The 20,352-nt window shown below is 42.9% G+C and overlaps 1 long non-coding RNA gene across 1 annotated transcript; it reads left to right on the top strand.

The window, feature by feature from the left end:
• Positions 1–11,851: 11,851 nt before the first annotated feature.
• Positions 11,852–20,135, top strand: LOC146959730 (uncharacterized). Its single transcript, XR_015035603.1, has 5 exons — positions 11,852–11,913; positions 16,527–18,418; positions 18,569–18,761; positions 19,608–19,730; positions 20,094–20,135. It is a non-coding gene; the product is annotated as an uncharacterized LOC146959730 (long non-coding RNA).
• The last annotated feature ends 217 nt before the right edge of the window (positions 20,136–20,352 follow it).

Here is a 20,352-nt window from a genome sequence, read left to right as displayed (position 1 = left end):
AGCTTCACAGATTTCCTCTTCAGATTTTTCATCCTCTTCAGAGCTTTCACTTTCCTCCGAACTCTGACTCTCTTCATTCTCCACAGATCATTGATTTACGATGTCCAATTGTCTCCTGACTTTATCCACATCAAAATCTGGAGGATTGTGGACAGTTTCAAACTCTGAGTCTGATGACTCCATGTCACTTTCTTCAGACTTGGTTGGCTGACGTTTCCGGGTAAGTTGAGCTCGTGTTACAGGTCTCCGAACAGAGTTGGTGTCGTCTGATGGGTTTGACATCCTGACCATGTAACCGATGGGCAACAGGTGGTCTCGATGGAGAGTTTTCACAACACCTGTACCATGCTCTGGTTTGACCTTGTAAACTGGCAGATTAGGCAACTTTTCCACAACAACATATGGTGTCGATTTCCATCGATCTTGGAGCTTATGCTTGCCTTTGAGACCCACATTTTGAATGAGAATTCTGTCTCCTTTCTCCAAAGGTAAGTCTCTCACACGGTGATCATAGCGTGCTTTGTTTTTCAGATGACTCTTTGTAGCAGCGTCAGATGCCAACTGGTAAGCTTTTTGCAACTCTTTCCTCATCCTGACGACGTACTGTTGGTAAGAGGTTTCACTTTCACCATTTGGCGAGATTCCAAAACAGATGTCAATGGGTAACCTTGCGTCTCTTCCGAACATGAGTTGATACGGTGAGTATCCCGTGGAATCGTTTTTTGTGCAATTGTATGCATAGGTGATATGTTGACTCCAAGATTGTTTCTTTACACTGTCCAGGGTACCAAGCATTGCTAAGAGTGTTCGATTGAACCTTTCTGGTTGTGCGTCCCCTTGAGGGTGGTAGGGGGATGTTCTTGACTTCCGGACCCCAAGCATGGACAAAAGTTCTTTGATCAGGCGACTTTCGAAATCTCGGCCTTGATCCGAGTGTATCCGTGCAGGTAGGCCGTAGTGCACAAAATACTTCTCCCACAACACTCTTGCAACGGTGATAGCCTTTTGGTCTTTTGTAGCAAATGCTTGTGCGTAACGTGTATAATGGTCTGTCACCACTAACACATTAGCGACACCTTTAGAGTCAGGCTCTATTTGCAAAAAGTCAATACACACTAAATCTAAAGGGCCATTACTTGTTATTTGGTTCAAGGGCGAGGCATGCTGAGGGAGTGTCTTCCTGGAGATACATCTACCACAGGTTCGAATGTACTGCTCGACCTCAGCTGTCATCCGCGGCCAATAAAATCGGTCCTTGATCAGTTCGGTGGTGCGTTCCATTCCCATGTGTCCGCACTCATCGTGTAGAGATCTCAGCACCATTGGGCGGTATCTTGCTGGTAAGACCAGTTGTTTGATCTGTTTTCCACACATTTTTTCTTTTACTCTGTAGAGTAATCCATCCTTTAACTCCAACTTGCGACTTTCACGTAGGAGCAACACAGTCTCAGGTGAGTCATTTTTTGAGCGAGTCAGTCCTTTATTTTTCTCCAGTGCTTTCTTTAATGGTCCAATTGTTGGGTCCATATCTTGTGATGTCTGGATATCTTTTGGACTTAGCTGGTCCAGCACGTTCATGCTAAGGTTCACTGGAAACACGTAGGCTTCTGGTACAGCGGCAGCAGGAGCTCCCAACTGATCCACCAATCTGTCGGGCTCCTCAGCCTCTTCACTGATGCAGGCTCTTTTGCAGAGGGCTTTGATGCCAGCAGGTGGGACACTAGTCCACTCTTTAGCTTCCTCTGGAGTGTACTGTCGAGACAACAAGTCAGCATCGATGTTGTGCCTCCCAGGACGATATTGGATGGTGAAATCGTAGGTGGCAAGGGCGGCGAGCCAACGATGTCCGACAGCGCTGAGTTTGGCAGAGGTCAACACATATGTTAATGGGTTGTTGTCAGTTCTTACAGTAAACTTAGCTCCATACAAGTAATCGTGAAACTTGTCCACGACAGCCCATTTTAATGCCAGAAATTCCAATTGATGGACTGGATAGTTGTGTTCTGAGTCTTTAAGCTTCCGACTGGCGAAGGCTACTGGTCTGAGGCCCTCAGGATATTCCTGGTTCAAGACAGCGCCTAGGCCGTTCATACTGGCGTCTACGTGTAAGATGTACGTCTTCGTGGGGTCAGCGAATGCTAACACTGGGGCATTGATCAAACAGTCACGGATACGCTCAAAAGCGTCCTGGCAGGCCTGAGTCCACCGTTCTCCGAAAGGCTCTGATGGCTTGAAATAGACTTTGCTTGGGTCGACACTTTTTTTGAACTTGGGGTCTTTCCAAGTGGGGGCGTAACCCTTGGTGAGCTCGGAGAGAGGACGGACAATGGCAGAGTAATTTGCAATAAATCTTCTATAATAACTGCAGAATCCGAGGAAGGACCTAAGTGGTTTCAGGTGAGTGGGCTCTTTCCAATGCTTGACTACTTCCACTTTGTCTGGATCAGTAGCTATTCCATTAGCGGAAACAATGTGACCCACATACTTAACCTCAGGCTGGCAGAATTGACATTTATCAATAGAAACCTTCAATCCGACCTCCTCCAGTCGATCCAGTACTTTGAAGAGACGTTGCTCGTGCTCTTCAAGTGTCTTGCCGAAAATGATGATATCATCCAAGTACACGAGAGCTTCCAGGAGATGCATATCGCCAACAGCTTTTTCCATTAAGCGCTGAAACGTTGCCGGCGCTCCTGTGATTCCTTGTGGCATGCGCTCAAATTGATAGAAACCGAGAGGGCAAATGAACGCCGTCTTCTCTTTGTCCTCCGGAGCCATCTCTATCTGATAGTAGCCACTGCGCAAATCTAGGACTGAGAACCATTGGCTGCCTGATAGAGAATCCAAGGCGTCGTCGATGCGTGGCATTGTGTACTGGTCTGGTGTGGTGCGGGTGTTAAGAGTTCTGTAATCAATACAGATTCTGATACTCCCGTTCTTTTTGCGGACTACGACGATCGGTGAGGCGTAGGGGCTACGGGACTCGGTGATAATGCCAGCGGCCAGTAGTTGTTGTATGTGCCGCCGCACGTCGTCAATGTCTGCAGGGGCTAGTCTCCTTGACCTTTCCCTGAAGGGTCTGTTGTCATGCAGGCGTATGTGGTGTTCAACACCCTTGGCGCGACCAACATCCCACTCATGAAGTGAGAAAACATTCCGCCTCTCAGCCAACTTCTGCTGAAGCCGACTCTTCCACTCTTCGGGGATGGGGGAGTCTCCGAAATTGAAGAGACTTGGGTCTATGGTTTCAGCTGTGAGGTCGGAAGGCTGGACTGGGGTAACTGTGTCCACAGCATACATCTCAGCAACAACGGTCCCAACTGGGATGGAAGTTGTCTTTTTGGACTCATTCTGAATGAGAACAGTAAAACTGTTGTTGTCTATGTCGGCGTCTGAGAGCACACCAGGCTGTACCAGCAGACCGGCGGGGAGTAACTGGGCAGTGGGTGCATCAATCAGTACAAGGTCTTTGGACGGGGCACTCTGTCTTTCCACTTTGCAAGTTGCATAGTACTTTGCACCTGGAGCAATGGAGAGTGAACCGGGTCCTTTCCACTTTATCTGTCCCAAAACTTCATTCTTTGTTAACTGCTCTTGTGCTTTAACAGGGGCGTAAACAGACTGAATTCTCATTGAGTGCACAGTGTTCTTGTCACTTTTTGTCTTCACCAGTTCCCATAGGCGGCGGAACAGAGATGTGTTGGTTCCAACCAGCACAGGGGTTTGTTGTTGGTTTCTTGGCTCAGGACAAATTAAGGCGAGCACTTCTACACGTCCTGACACACCAGTGATCTCCTCTGCAAACTCCATCTCAACAACAACGTACCCTTTGTAAGGATACTCGGCGTCAGCGAGGCCCCAGAGTCCAAGGCCAGAGAGGGGTTTTATCAGGACATCAGGTAAGTGTTTGTTGTACCAGCTTTCGAAGATGATAGTCACATTAGACCCACTGTCGATGAGAGCATCGCAGACCACATCATTAACTTTGATGGTGTGAATAAATGATGGACCTACAAGACCTTCAGGTAAGTCAGTGTTGTTCTCTGGAACTTCAACCTTATTGGTTCTAGCTACACACTGCTCTTCAGCTGTAGGTTTTGGGCTCTCTTTGCTGGGGGGAGGGGAAACTCGCACCAAGCGTATGAGCTTTCTGATGACTTTTTGAAGATTCTCAGGGGCAGTACATCTGGGGGCTATGTGGCCATTTTCCCCACACCGATAACAGAAAAACTCCTCATTGTCTTGTCGGGGAGAGAAGACTCTGGACTGAGCGGGCTTGTGACCTGGAGCTGCTTTGTATCGGTGGGGCTGGGGTGTGTGTTCTCGTGGGGGGTCTGATATGTATTTTACTGTCATTACACTCATTTTACTTTCCAGGGCTTTCACTTGTTTTCTCAGTGATTGCAGTTCACTTTGTGACTCATTTCTCTGTTTTTGTTTCTCTTTAGGACCTTTAAAGGGCTCATCAGATGGTGACTGAGGTTGTAGGTTGCTTCTCTGCTCTAACTGCGCTCTCAATTCTTGAATCTGAGCTTGCAGTTCACTCCTAGAGACTGATTCAGGTTCTTTCTCTTTTTCAGCTTGGACGGTGCGTACACGCTGAGGACGCAGGTGTGACACTTGGCTTTGTCTAGCTGACTGGCGACCTTCCTCTTCCATTACTTCTCTTAACAGGTTCAAGAATGTAGGGGGATTACTACTTCGCTCCCTAATTTTCAACTGAAGCAACATGAGTTCAGAGGTGGACCCTCTAAGAAGCTGCTCTAAACGAGCGCTGTTGGCAGCGCTAACAGGTAAACCACCTCCATGTACTACTTTGACAAGGGATCTCTCTACTCTTCGTAGGAACTCAGACAAACGCTCACCAGGCTGTTGGTGGAGGGCTCTAAATGACAGGTATAGTTCTTCTGGGGACTCTACTGTACCAAAAATGCTCTCTATAGCCTGTATGTACTCACGGGGGCTAGCATCAGGTTGAGTCAGGCGGACAGCTTGAATGATTTCAAAGGCGGGCCCTTTGAGACTTTCCAGTATCCGACGTCGTTTCTCTTTGTCTGAACACTCACCTTCCTCCACTAAGAGTGTTGCTTGCTCCAACCAGTTGTCTAAAGTCTCTTCTCCAGCGGGGGTGGGACTGATCCCGGAGAATGTCCGCAGACGTCTGTATGGGTGACTGTCAGGTTGCTTGTTTGTTCTGCTCATAACATCACCGACTGCACGGATGATGTCTTCAGGGTTGCTGTTACTCTCTTTTGTCTCTGTAGGAGGGGGACATAGACCTTGGATGTCCTCTAAGGTTCTCCCTTCACTCTGCAAAAAGGTAAGCAACTTCTCTTCAAAGTTATCAGACTGAGGCTCTGTGTAGTAGACAGTTTTCCAACCACTTCCTTCACTTACAGGCATTATCTCAGGTGGGATTTTAGAGGGGTCGATCTCTTCACGACACTAACATAACACCATCAGCGATTGTTGTTGAGGGTGAAACATTTTGCCTCTAACTGTAACTTTTCCCAAGGCTTTGATGGTCTCTGCTGTGTCTTCAATGTCTCCTCTTGAAACACTTTCAGGCACTCCATATAACAGGAGGGCATGCTTTAAGTCTACTGATTCTCCTATGCACCAGTTAATTAGCTCACGTTGTGATGGACTGCTTGTTTGGACTGCCATTGTTGTACTTTAGTTACTGTTAGCACGTTACTTTTACACTAATGCTCTAAAGTTGTGGGGTCAAGTTACTTTTGCTTGTCTAATTTATTTTACTTTAATAAATCTCAGTTTATGTTAAATAATCCCAGCGGTGCCTCCATTTTATGTAACCCAGGTCCCATGTAGTTAGAAATAAAGCTAAAGTGGTTAATACGATGAGACTGGGCCTGGGCTCGTTGTAGGAAAATACAACTTTTTTTTATGTTACTTTTAGAATGTGTACCTTTAATAATGTTTTCTACTTTAATAATAATGACCACCACAACTGTACTTTAAATGCAAAAATATTCCTTCACAGGTATTTATTCACACACAATGAAATGGAAGGTAAATGGATTTTAAGAAAATATAGCTATAAAATAAAAAACACAGAATTATTCACAGTATGAATAAAGAGATTTTTCAAATAAAATTCAGTTTCTTTTGATTTCACACTTTCCTTTAACTTAAAAGAAAACCCTTTTTTGTTAGATACTTTACAAAATAAAATACCTTTAGTACCTTTTTAAATACTTTTGTTACAATCAAAAACCTTTACTTTTCAAAAGAAAACCTTTTGTTTTTATACTTGAAAATAAATATTAATCCCTTTTTCAGAATCTTTAAGTTACCTTCAAACAGTACTCTTTAATTCACAACAACACAAAACTCATAAATGTACCTGTGGGCCCACACACATTCATATGAAACACTTAAATGAGATTTAACCCGTTGCAGGCCTGTTTATTGAAGCTTGTGTGCGGTGGGGCCTAAAAACTGTAATGGCCGCTTCACTCAAAGCTGAGCACAAAATAAAAAACACGTGCATGTGTATGTTAGTACTCACGAATCCAGGGTTAGTTAGTAGGGGTAGAAGGGGAATGGGGGATGAAAGTCTCACGATGATAATGGCAATGGCGGTGGCAATGATGATCCAAACACACACTCGCGGGCAATGGCGTAGCGAAGGAAACACACAGCAGCAGCAGGACTCGGCACGACACAGCCGAACGCAGAACAGGGCAGAAGAACACACACAGCAGGGCCATCGGCTGGAAAACCCGTCTCTCTCTCCAAACGTCCGTCTCCTTAAAGCATATTATCCGAATTGAGCCACAACATCAAAAGCTACCTCATGGCGAATTAGCATTAGCTTTGCTTTAGCTTCAGAAATATCACAATGCAAAAGCTACGATATGCAGGCACATTAGCACTGAATGCTACCGCTAGCTAGCACGTCGCTAACCTCTTTACACATTCAGTCTCAGTTCACTATAACTGTTAGATATAGCACAAAATACAGGCATACACATTATATTCACCTCTTGCAGGTCACACAGAAGTTTATATCAGGACCACGAGTAGTCGACCTCCACGATAAAACTCACTACTTCCCACACTAACCTGCGGCACTAGTCCCGCCCCTTACACGGTGACTTTACTCTGATTGGCTTGTGAGTTTTAACCACCAAAGGTAAAACAGGAATGAAATGATTGACAGGTAACAGGTTAGGTTACACATATAAACACGGCTTCTTCCTCTCTCTTTTTATCTCGAATCACAGTTATTTTACAGATTAAATGAACTTAAAGATCTTTATATGAATTTATCTTTTAACTGTAAATAGTCTTATTTATTAAACTGTACATATTATATTTATGCTTTTAACCAGCACACATTTTAACAGTTTTTAACTATTATGAACTCTATTTATGAACTTTTTTAATAAAGCATATTATTATACTGTTAATTACTTTTTATGCTCTGTAACTTATATGATTTTTGTACAGGGCTACATTTGACATTGAGACTATACGTCCAGTCTGGCCTAGTTCTGAACGTCTACAGACAACCAAAATGAGTTGCAATTAGACGTTCTTCTAGGCCTTGATATTGACGTCGAAATCACAGCCAGAATTAGTTGATAATTGACATTGAGACTATACGTCCAGTCTGGCCTGGTTCTGGACGTCAATAGACAACCAAAATGAGTTGGAATTAGACGTTCTTCTAGGCCTTGATCTGGACGTCAAAATGACAGCCAGAATTAGTTGATATATGACATTGAGACAATATGTCAAGTCTGGCCTAGTTCTAGACGTCTATGGACAACCTAAATGAGTTGCAATTAGACGTTCTTAAAGGCCTTGATCTGAACGTCAATATGACAGCCAGAATTAGTTGATATATGACATTGAAACTGTACGTCCAGTCTGGCCTGGTTCTGGACGTCTACAGACAACCAAAATGAGTTGCAATTAGACGTTCTTCTAGGCCTTGATCTGAACGTCAAAATGACAGCCAGAATTAGTTGATATTTGACATTGAGACTATACGTCCAGTCTGGCCTGGTTCTGGACGTCTATGGACAACCTAAATGAGTTGAAAATAGACATTCTTGTAGGCCTTGATCTGGGCGTCAGAATGACAGCCAGAAATAGTTGATATATGACATTGAGACAAAAGGTCCAGTCTGGCCTGGTTCAAGACGTCTATGGACAACCAAAATGAGTTGCAATTAGACGTTCTTAAAGGCCTTGATCTGAACGTCAATATGACAGCCAGAATTAGTTGATATATGACATTGAAACTGTACGTCCAGTCTGGCTTGGTTCTGGACGTCTACAGACAACCAAAATGAGTTGCAATTAGACGTTCTTCTAGGCCTTGATCTGGACGTCAAAATGACAGCCAGAATTAGTTGATATTTGACATTGAGACTATACGTCCAGTCTGGCCTGGTTCTGGACGTCAACAGACAACCAAAATGAGTTGCAAATAAACGTTCTTTTAGGCCTTGATCTGGACGTCAACTTGACAGCCAGAATTAGTTGATATATGACATTGAGACAATATGTCCAGTCTGGCCTGGTTCTGGACGTCAACAGACAACCAAAATGAGTTTGAAATAGACGTTATGCTACGCCTTTTTCTTGACGTTTATATGACTGCCAGAATTAGTTGATATATGATATTGAGACAATACATCCAGCCTGGCCTGGTTCTGGACGTCTATGGACAACCAAAATGAGTTGCAAATAGGCGTTCTATTAGGTCTTGATCTGGACGTTACACGACTCCCAGAATTAGTTGATGAATGACATTGAGACTATAAGTCCAGTCTGGTCTGGTTCTGGACGTCTATACACTACCAAAATGAGTTACAAATAGATGTTCTGCTAGGCCTTGATCTGGACATCTTATTGACAGCCAGAATTTGTTGATATATGACATTGAGACTATATGTCGAGTCTGGCCTTGTTCTGGACGCCTGTAGACAACCAAAATTAGTTACAATTAGACGTCCTGCAAGGCCTTGATCTGGACGTCAATCTGACAGCCAGAATTAGCTGATATATGACATTGAGACTATATGTCCAGTCTGGCCCAGTTCTGGACGTCTATAGACATCCAAAATGAGTTACAAATAGACGTTTTTGAAGGCCTTGACCTGTACGTAAATATGACAGCCAGAATTTGTTGATATATGACATTGAGACTATATGTCCAGTCTGGCACGGTTCTGGACGTCTATATACATCCAAAATGAGTTACAAATAGACTATCTGCTAGGCCTTGATCTGGACGTAAATATGACAGCCAGAATTAGTTGATATATGACATTGAGACTATACGTCCAGCCTGGCCTGGTTCTGGACGTCAACAGACAACCAAAATGAGTTGCAAATAAACGTTCTTTTAGGCCTTGATCTGGACGTCAACTTGACAGCCAGAATTAGTTGATATATGACATTGAGACAATATGTCCAGTCTGGCCTGGTTCTGGACGTCAACAGACAACCAAAATGAGTTTGAAATAGACGTTATGCTACGCCTTTTTCTTGACGTTTATATGACTGCCAGAATTAGTTGATATATGATATTGAGACAATACATCCAGCCTGGCCTGGTTCTGGACGTCTATGGACAACCAAAATGAGTTGCAAATAGGCGTTCTATTAGGTCTTGATCTGGACGTTACACGACTCCCAGAATTAGTTGATGAATGACATTGAGACTATAAGTCCAGTCTGGTCTGGTTCTGGACGTCTATACACTACCAAAATGAGTTACAAATAGATGTTCTGCTAGGCCTTGATCTGGACATCTTATTGACAGCCAGAATTTGTTGATATATGACATTGAGACTATATGTCGAGTCTGGCCTTGTTCTGGACGCCTGTAGACAACCAAAATTAGTTACAATTAGACGTCCTGCAAGGCCTTGATCTGGACGTCAATCTGACAGCCAGAATTAGCTGATATATGACATTGAGACTATATGTCCAGTCTGGCCCAGTTCTGGACGTCTATAGACATCCAAAATGAGTTACAAATAGACGTTTTTGAAGGCCTTGACCTGTACGTAAATATGACAGCCAGAATTTGTTGATATATGACATTGAGACTATATGTCCAGTCTGGCACGGTTCTGGACGTCTATATACATCCAAAATGAGTTACAAATAGACTATCTGCTAGGCCTTGATCTGGACGTAAATATGACAGCCAGAATTAGTTGATATATGACATTGAGACTATACGTCCAGCCTGGCCCGGTTCTGGACGCTAGAAAACAAAAATGAGTTGTTTATAAAGTAAATTTAGTTTTTTAAGGAGTGTGCAAAGGTCAATGAAATTACAGAAATGTCCTGTGAACATTGGACTGTGAATTCACGTTATGAATTGTCAAAGACTTTTGTGGACGCTTAATGAGGCACTTTTCTCTATTTAAAGTCATGTTTCCAAAGGCTTTAAGGATTATGATGGATTTCATTTATTTGAAAGGGAGAAAAACCAGCACACTCTGAATATAAGATCCTTTGGTGATCTTTAATGTCGGACAGGCAGGCACAGATGTTTCGACCGAAGCCTTTTACAATGTGAATTTTTTTTTATTTCATTTATTTCCCATTTTGTAAATGAAATGTTACTATATCTTTTCTGTTTTATTCAAGTACATGAAAGGATATCTGTATAAATGTGGAGCTTTTACCATAAAGGTAATCTCTGCTTACAGTTCATGGTTTTGCTGTGGGAAAAATATGTTTAATTGCGCGTGCCATTTGATATTTAAAATTTTTCTAATTCTGGATGTAAACATAGGAAACTCTTTTTTGCATTGCTGCCAATTCACCGACAGAGTAGCCTCGTAAACCAGCCTCCCCCGGAAATGCATTTCATTTCATTTCAGAGGGGGAGTCTGGCCTCATCCCTGTTGTAACCGTTTCGCCAGAAATCTGTGGCGGCCAGCCGAAAATTAGTTGAATAGTGAAACAGTGGCGCCTTTCATGATTAAACGCTGAACATAACCTGCTGGGACCAGGTTATGAGCTAAGCATGGTGATCTAGCCGGATTAAAAGAGAGACACTTTTACAGGAGAGCCTCATTTTATATATTCCCAACCTTTCAAAATAATGGTAACACCAATGACACCAAATCAAAGGACATAATTTAAATCTAAAAACATTTTTGATTATTGAATATCCAATTTAGTCTTAATTTTATATTATGCCAAGCGTTTGTCCATTATTGACCACTTTTTCTTATTCTTCATGTTTAAGTAATAATAAATATCAGTAGGTCTGCGAAGACTCCATCAAAGTATTATTTTAAATGATACAGGCTATTTTTTCCTCATAAGGCCTTATTATTTTAGGTCTCTCATAGGCTCTATGCACAGCTTCTACTTCCAGAATTTAAGCCAGTTCTTTATTTTCTATTATACATTATTGGACCAGCTGATTAATCCAGGTGTGTCTGAGTAGTCACAGTGGTCAGACACCTGGATTGATCCAATAATATAAGACGGGATAAAGAACTGACTTAAATTCAGAAAGTAGTGAAGCTGTGCATAGAGCCCATTGATGCATGTTTTTCTGTTTTATCCCCTGTCTTACAATTGGGACTTTGTGCTCAAATCATTTTTTGCATTAGGCCTTTGTGTTTCTTTCGGAACATAGACCATTGATGAATTGTTTCCACCCTTTTCAAATTAATTATAATTAATAACTGTTTGTAAAATCTGTTGGGCGCCCTGTGGACTGACTATCACATCGTCATCCGCTGTGAAGTAGTTCTTGTGAATTTGGGACACAAAAGTTGGTTTCATCGCGCGGATGGATACGTCTGCAGTGCACCCTGTGTACCTGTGCACACGACACGCAGGAGCTGCAGGAGAAGGAGAGGCAGACGCGAGGCAACGTTACTTTCGACAGGACCAGAGGTAAGAATTGAAATTTAATTCCGACAAAACCATAAAATTCTTAAGTCTATGTCTGTCAGTCAAAATATATGGTTAAAATGTGTGGTTTCATCGCGCGGATGTATACTTCTACAATGCACCTTATGTACCTGTGCACACGTTACAGACACGCAGGAGTTGCAGGAGAAGGAGAGACAGACCGACGCGACCTAAAGTTACTTTCGACAGGACCCGAGGTAAGAATTGAAATTTAATTCCGACAAAACCATAAAATTCTTAAGTCTATGTCTGTCAGTCAAAAATATATCGTTAAAATGTGTGGTTTCATCGCGCGGATGTATATCCACCACTTTATTTTCCCGTGATCCACACCACAACGGAAGTCGATTTTCAACCCCGTAGTAGCATTCTAGCGAGCGGCTAACTGGTAGCGGGAGCGTGCCTATGTTCCCACAGCCCTATGTTCCCTCAGCCCTATGTTCCCTCTGGACTCTCTCTACCTATCTGGACTCTACCTATCTGGCCTGTCTAGCCTCTACCTGGTCTTTTTACTAAACTTAACCAACTCCTTTCTTCATTGCCTAAACCCAACCAATGGTGGGACCAAAGGGCTGAGGGAACATAGGGCCTAATTTTCAGTGACAACAAAAGTTAGAAATGAGGGAACATAGGGCTGAGGGAACATAGGGCTGTGGGAACATAGGCATGACCCCCTGGTAGCGTTAGCGGCTAACTGGTAGCGTTAGCCACCGGTGTAGGCACCAAATGTGGGGGCTCCGGGCTGCCAAAACCGCCCTGACTAATCTGATGTTTGTCAAGTCTACAAAACGAATTACCGATCAAACACCACCACTTCTGTGTGCCCGCGCCTCTGCAACTAGTCATGGCTATTGTAGCCGTTAGCTTCGCTGCTGCTGACAGCTAACAGCAGCAGCAAACCAACATCACGACATGAAACTACTCCAGTTAGCTCAGTCATGTTGTTACAAAGATATCCGCTGGAATAAAAAAAATTCATGGGCTGTTTAGTGTTTATTGAGTTATTTAAGACACTGCTAACGGCTAACGGTTAGCCCAGCTAACGTTAATCTACATTATACAACAGTTAGTTCCGACCGGTCCAAACCGAGCAATTTGATTGGACAAGAGACGTTCCATAGTGCTGATATACAGTATAACAGCACTGGGACTTTTTACATACATTATCACTCCGCTGTTCAGCTGGACAGGAGCTAAAGTCAGAGCTACGCTCCCCATACAGGAGCTGCTCCATCTCTCTGCTGCTACTACAGTTATAAACGGACCTGAACATTAAAACCCGGACCTGACCTGGTCCGTCTAATTGGAGATAAATCTCTACTAAACCCGGCTGGAAAAAAATCGCCGCGGGGGCAACTACGTTTTGACGGCGATGTGTTTTGATATTAGCGTTAGCTGTTGTTAGCCACGTAGCTCAGCTACTTAGCTTCAACTGTGTTTATATTGATTACATAGCAGATAAACAAATGTAATATGGTATTGATAACGTCTCTGTGTCTTCACGCTGGTCCTGTTGCTCCGGTGCTAATCAGACACGGGCTCAGAACCAGAACCAGCACTGGAAGCAGCTCGGTGGAAAAGCTTGTAGCTTAGCAAGCTAGTTTAATGTTTATGTGTTGCCTGGCAACAGCCTTGTCTCCCTTCCAGTTGCGGAACTATTTCTGTTGGCAGAGCCAAAGAAATGATTAAATAAACAAACAAATCATAATCTCTTGTAGTTTATTACTGTCCTAAAATGCGCTTATTTAACAGCAAAAAAAAACATCGCTCCAATTTTTTTTTTTTTTTTTTTTGCCGTTAAATAAACATGTGCGCTGCGATATCTGATCAATGCCACATCCATTGTGCTCTGTCCCAGCTGATCGCGCTCATATGGAACTTTTCTTATTGAAAGTGCAGCCAAACACCAGACTGAAGAGAGAGGAGCAGCAGAGCTCCTCTGACAGCTCCTCTGTGGAGCTGCAGGAGAGCTGCAACGTCTTTTTTTTTTTCTTTCTTTTTTTTATTGCAGCGGTTATTACAGGTGATGCACATCTATGTCTGTGTAGGCTACATTTATTGTCTGATCTTCCTTCATGGGGACTGCAGTGCACAGTGTCAGTCCTCCTGTGAAACTTTTAGCTACTAAATAATATGACTGAAGGCAGTGGAAGTCTGCACATGTCGACACGCCCCCATGACTGGACGACATAAGGAGCTAATAAATAAATATATATAAATAACTAATGTTATAGGTTAATGGTTAAACGGTTAACCATGTGCATCCCTAAAACAAACCTTTCAGGGAAAAAAGGCAAACTTGACTCCTTTATTCCACACAAAAATATGCTGATAGCTATGATATGTGTTAAAAATGCTTATGAGTGTATTATAAAAGTTCAACACAATGAAAAATATACAAAACAGCTATACATAATTTTTGGCCAGTAAAAAATCTTTCTGGCCAGTAGATTTTTAAAGCTCACTAGCCAGTTGGCCAGTGAGCAAAAAAGTTAAGTTTGAACCCTGGATGCAACGGTTCTCGGTAAAATACCGAACTGTTCGGTACGGCCTGCACGGTGCAATACGCTCTTGGACCGCGGTATTTCAGATTCAGCGTCCATCAGCTCTTACTGCTTTACAGACAGCTGTGCCCTGTACCGTGTATGTGTGTGCCTGGCCGTTTAAGGCGAAAGCCCGCCCCCGCGAGTCGATGTCCAATCACTGTTGAGCCTCCACACACTCACAGTGACTCCCCCCCATCACACTGAAAGTGCAGCTCACACACAGAAGAGGGGAAAAAAAAAAAAAAAAAAAGAAAACAAACAGGCGGCGGCATGAGCGGTCGCTGATCGCAATCGCGGGGGAAATTAATTAGTTATTAGCGCGATTTAGCACATTTAGCTTTTATTAGAGTTCCAGCAGGACTCTGTCCATGCACACCGCATGTGTGTGGTCGCGTGTCCGCGTGCCTGCGCGCGATAGAGAGACCGAGGTCGAGCAGGAGTTGACTGACAGGGATGAGAGGTGGTGAAAGGCTGTTTAAAAAAAACACAATAGACTAACTCTTTCTTTCCCAGTGAGAGACTGTGGCTGCAGCATAGTGACGTCTTCCATGACGGCAATATAGCACGATCTCTGTTTGAAAGTGGCTTCAGAGTGTTCACCTACTGAAAGACTAAAGGAGTGTGCAGAGGGAGGAGCTAGGGACTGTTCACAGACAGTTCAGGTGGGTGTGTGTGTGTGTGTGTGTGTGTGTGTGAGAGAGAGAGAGAGAGAGATAGAGGGGAGAGCTATATTAGAAATATTATAAATTATAAACAATATTTTGGGAGAAAAAAAAAAAGTTCTCTGCACAAAACACATACCGAAACCGTACCGAGAACCGTGGCCAAAAACCGAGGTACGTATCGTACCGTGGGCTACCTGTACAGGGCTTGACGCTAAGCTTTTTTCCAAGTAGCACTGTGCTACCATGCTGAAAAATTTAGTAGCACACAACATTTTTTAGTAGCACAATAAAAATTTTGTAGTTTTGGTGAAAATATCATTTTCAAACAAATAAAGTAGATTTAGCCTATAATCCTAACCCTGTAGACTAATTTTTAATGTTTTAACTGGCTCTTTGCCTTAACAAAAATCAGGAAAGACAAACAATGCAAATATGTGTGAGAAAATAGAATATTTATTACAACCAATATTAGTTTTTAGTTTTGCGCTGTATGTGTGTGCATGTGGCCCGGGGGTGGGGGTATTGATGAGCAGTGAACCTATATTTCCCTCAGTATAAAAAGCTGAACATTACATACAGGGCTCTACACTAAGATTTTTTAGGAGCACAATGAAAAATGTTGTAGCAGGCTGTTTAAGCCTTAAATAATGCTGAGGGTCCAACATGACCCATTTTTACATTTGAGAACAGTAAAAACACCAAACATTTTTCCTCAACAACCTGTCACACAAGCAGCTCCATGTTGCCCCTGTGTGATGTTCAGGGACAGGTCAGACAGGGAGCTTTGAGGTTGAAGTTTATATGAATGTTGCACTGTGAGACTGTGACCACATGTCAGCTGTTCTCACCGCGACAAGCGTTTTTTTTTTTTGATAGCTCCGCGGTAGCCTCGGAGGCCACGTATCACCTAAGGGCTTCCTTCACCTGGGGCAGAGCTCCGTGTGAAACAGTAGGAGAGACACAGCCCGAGACTGTGTACCGGAGGAAGAAGCAGGTCGAACGTGCACGGAAAAAAAGCGCTTCGCACCGAATGTGCGCTGCTACGGTGTCGCCTTGGCGTGCATGACGCGCGTCTACCTTGAAAGTAATGTGCGGAAAAGACGTTACATCTGAACGGCCCCGATGTACACAAGCTTTAATCAATGCGGCGGCCAAAATCACCAAACAGGCAGGGGGGGCGGGGCGGGGGGGATACTGCTCACGTTAAACAGCATGCAAAGCGGTGCATGCAGTTTCTGTCTGAGTCGCACTGATGCGACTGAATGCAATTTTTTATTCGCACGGGCTATTATCAACTCGCAAATGCGAGCAAAACTGTCGCACTGTCGAGCCCTGCTGTACCGTTGCACCCCTAATTTCTACTAAACTTTGTTGTGGGTTACAGATGGCATACTTACGAATGTGGAGAAAGAGGAAAGCTGACATCAATGAGCTTCTTCTGTCTGACAGTGAAGACAACCAAGTGACTGATGACAGCAAGGAGCCGAGTTTGCCTGACGACTTTGGACACAGTACTAGTGAGACCAGTGACTCAGACTTTGATACAGACTTTGGAATGTCCAACTCTGATTCTGAAGTGGAAATTATAAATCCGGAAACACATCTTGAAGTCACAAACATAAGTGATGACTTGAGAGAGTGGAGTGTCAGGAACCACATCACACATCGGTCCCTCAATGAGTTGCTGCACATTCTTAATCAACATGGACATGTACTTCCGAAGGATGCGCGGACATTGCAAGGCACTCCACAAACTGTTGACAGTCAGTTAAAATGCAATGGACAGTACATCTACTATGGCTTGGAGAGGGGCATTTCTAGAGTACTGATGCAAGATGCTACTTACAGACAACAACATGACTCAGTCAACCTGGATGTTAACATTGATGGACTACCAATTTTTAAAAGTAGTAAGGTCCAGTTCTGGCCAATACTGGTTAAATACAGCAACTGCATTCCCTTCGTCGTGGCTCTGTATTGTGGGAAAAGTAAACCAGAACCCCTCGAAGATTACCTCAAAGACTTTTTAGAGGAGTTCAAAGACCTAAACGACAATGGCTTAACGTGTAATGGCAAAAAGTATGCGGTGAACCTTCACACCTTTGTTTGTGATGCTCCTGCTAGAGCATATCTAAAATGCATCAAAGGTCATACAGCTTATGACAGTTGTGAGAGATGCATAGTCAGGGGCCAATATGTTGAAAGAAGGGTTGTGTTCAATCAACTTACTTCTACTTTGCGTACAGATGCAGCATTTAGCCGTGTAGAATACGCCTCCCATCAAACAAGGACTAGTCCTTTAATTGCTGCTGGCATTCCCTGTGTAAGTGCCTTTGTTTTGGACTACATGCATACAGTTTGCTTGGGAGTTGTGAGGCGCATGTTGGTCTATCTGACCAGAGGCCCCAAAATTTGTAGATTGTCTGTTAGACAGAAATGTGACATCTCAGACAAACTTAAAATGCTCAAAGGCCAGATGCCCAGAGAGTTTGTGCGACAACCCCGAGGACTTGATGAGCTGGACAGGTGGAAGGCGACAGAGTTTCGTCAGTTTCTTCTATACACCGGACCCTTGGTACTGAAAAATACGCTCTCTCCACAGTTGTACAATCATTTCATGACGTTGAGTGTAGCAGTATCAGTTATGTTGGACTCCGATGACACACAGAGAGCTACATACTTGGATTACTCTGCTGAACTGATGAGGCATTTTGTGGCCACTTGCCCCACACTTTATGGCAAAACATTCAGTGTTTACAATGTGCACGCTCTGCTACATATTCACGAAGATGTCACTCATTTCAAGTGCTCTCTTAATGACATCTGTTGCTTTCCATTTGAAAACCACCTTCAGCAGATTAAAAAACTTGTCAGGTCAGGCCAAAACCTATTAGCACAGGTGTCAAAACGCATAATTGAAAGTCAACATTCCCAGAGGACTGCCAGTGCAAAACCTGAGAGGCCAAAAATGTACATTTCAACAAAAATGAAGGACAGTTGCTTCCTGTTGGCAGATGATAACTTTGTGTTTATTCAAGAGAGGAGAGCAGATGGCACAGTAGTTTGTAGGAAGGTAAAACAGAGACACACTGCTAACTTCTTTGACATGCCATGTGAGTCGAAGTTATTGAACATTGTTTACATGAGAGAGGGTCAGGCCTACAAAAGGAAAGTAGTTCAAGAAAAAGACCTAATTCACAAGGTTGTCTACCTACCCTACTCAAAAGGATCTGTCCTGATTCCTCTCCGGCATGGCATCGAACATTAAACCTAAAGGTTTGCATTCAATATGTCTTTGCTTTAATCTCTTAATTTTCAGTTCAAGCAATTGTTGACTTGAAATGACTTGAAAATTAATATATGATGCCTCATAAACATAATTGCCCCAGACTTAATCTATAATTTTTTTTTATCCTTCCATTGCAGAAGATGTACACCAAGGCAGTTTGGTTGGAGGGGGGCAAAGAAATGGAGGGAACTGTCCCGGATGTCTGGACAGACATCGCTCTTAAAACTTTGAGGTGGCCAAAAAAAAAAGTTAAACACTGCTTTACAAATCAGGTTGTGCCAGAGGAGGACTGGGACACCTTCATCCTACTGAAAAAAAAAATTGTCGCAGGTAAACTCTTACACTTTGATAAAATTAAACTGTTAGACACCTCAATTTTCTCATTTTTAAATTATGCTGAACTCTTTGACTGTCAGCCATTCATACAGCAGCTTCCTACAGCTTGCCAGGCATTTTCCAGCTTTTTGACTGATTTTTGTTCACCCAACATTATGTATTCTTACTACATTAATATACAACCCATCAAATGAAAGATGATAGTCTCCACTTGTCAGCAAAAAAAACTGTTTCTGTTTCTAGCTTGTTCCAGTCTTGAGAAATTGGTGGTTTAATATAGATTAGGTTTTAGTGTTAGCTGTCATTTTCAGGCGAACCAGTACAACTGGCTCCATTATATTTTGCTTTAATGACACCTCAACATCTGTACAGTTCTTCTCTTGTTAACAACAAAATCAACACTGACAAATGACTTTTAATAATGACAAAAGACAAAACATTTAGCTACTGACACACAGTAGGCTCCAGCCTTTTTTCTTTCTTTACTTTGAGTTACTACAGATTTTTGTAGCCCAGACACAGCGCTTTAGACCAGATCTAGGTGTTGATGATAATTGGGGAGCTTCAACATGCTGCCATGAGCCCCGCTTGCGGCCCAAAGCTATCACCACCGAGTGTCATGGAGCGATGTGCTGCAGTCAGACACCCACACCGCTCCGTGAGCGGGGATAAATATGCTATACTTTTATATTACAAATCTACATCTTCACAGAGAAGTAGGATAAGACATTCAGCATGGAGTTGAAATTTTAAAAAAAAGCATGCCTTTTGCAGTCAAGAGTTAATATTAATAATACAGCCTGTGTTTTCATAGTCCATTAAATGCAGATTTCTTTGCAGAAAGTGCTCGTGAATGTGACGAGTATAACCTAACCAGCCAGGCTGAGGATGTTGGGGAGGAGGAGGACGTCCTTCTAAATAGAAGGTCCAAAAAAAAGAGGACATTGGAGGATTTTGTTCCAGGTAAATTTCTTTTATCTGTGAAATAAGTTTGTTCATGTTGCTGTGTTTAAAAAAAATTGTGCATGGGGAGGAGGGCGAGGGGAGCTGGTGAAAGTAGAAGAGGGAATGTCCTGCTTCTCTGCCCAATTGTATTTTCTAAATTCTTCTTTGCAGCAGCTTTCCTGGTTTTTTTCAAAAGGCTTTATGAGCCCAGGTGTGAAAAATTATAATTATTGAGCAGGGAGACCATTGTCATTCTTAATTTACAGTTTGTTGAACAACAATGGTGTGAATATCTTGTTCGGCCATTTGAGAGGTTGAATTGGTTTGAAGTTTGAAATTTTGGTAATGTGTCAACCCTAATTCCTGTTTTAATCTTAAAAGGATCTGACCTGTCTGAGGAGGACACCACGGAGAGACCTGCAGGTAATGAAATGTTTCGAGTGTTTTTTCATCCATCTGTTGAAAAGTTGAGTAACTTGCACTCAGTGCTGTGATATTAGTTCTAACAACATATTCCCAGGGATCGCCGGACGGCCATTATCCACCATTTAACCCACACAGCCATAGGTGTTGATATTGAGCATAGAGCGGTAACATAGGCTAACAAAAGGACGTAGCGGTGGTAGTTTTTTCTCTCTTT

This window comes from Trachurus japonicus, unplaced genomic scaffold (assembly GCF_045865225.1).
Source record: "Trachurus japonicus isolate A0001 unplaced genomic scaffold, Traja_1.0 AP031168.1".
NCBI lineage: Eukaryota > Metazoa > Chordata > Actinopteri > Carangiformes > Carangidae > Trachurus > Trachurus japonicus.
Note: the sequence above shows the minus strand (reverse complement) of the source record. Positions and strands in the feature narration are given on the sequence as shown.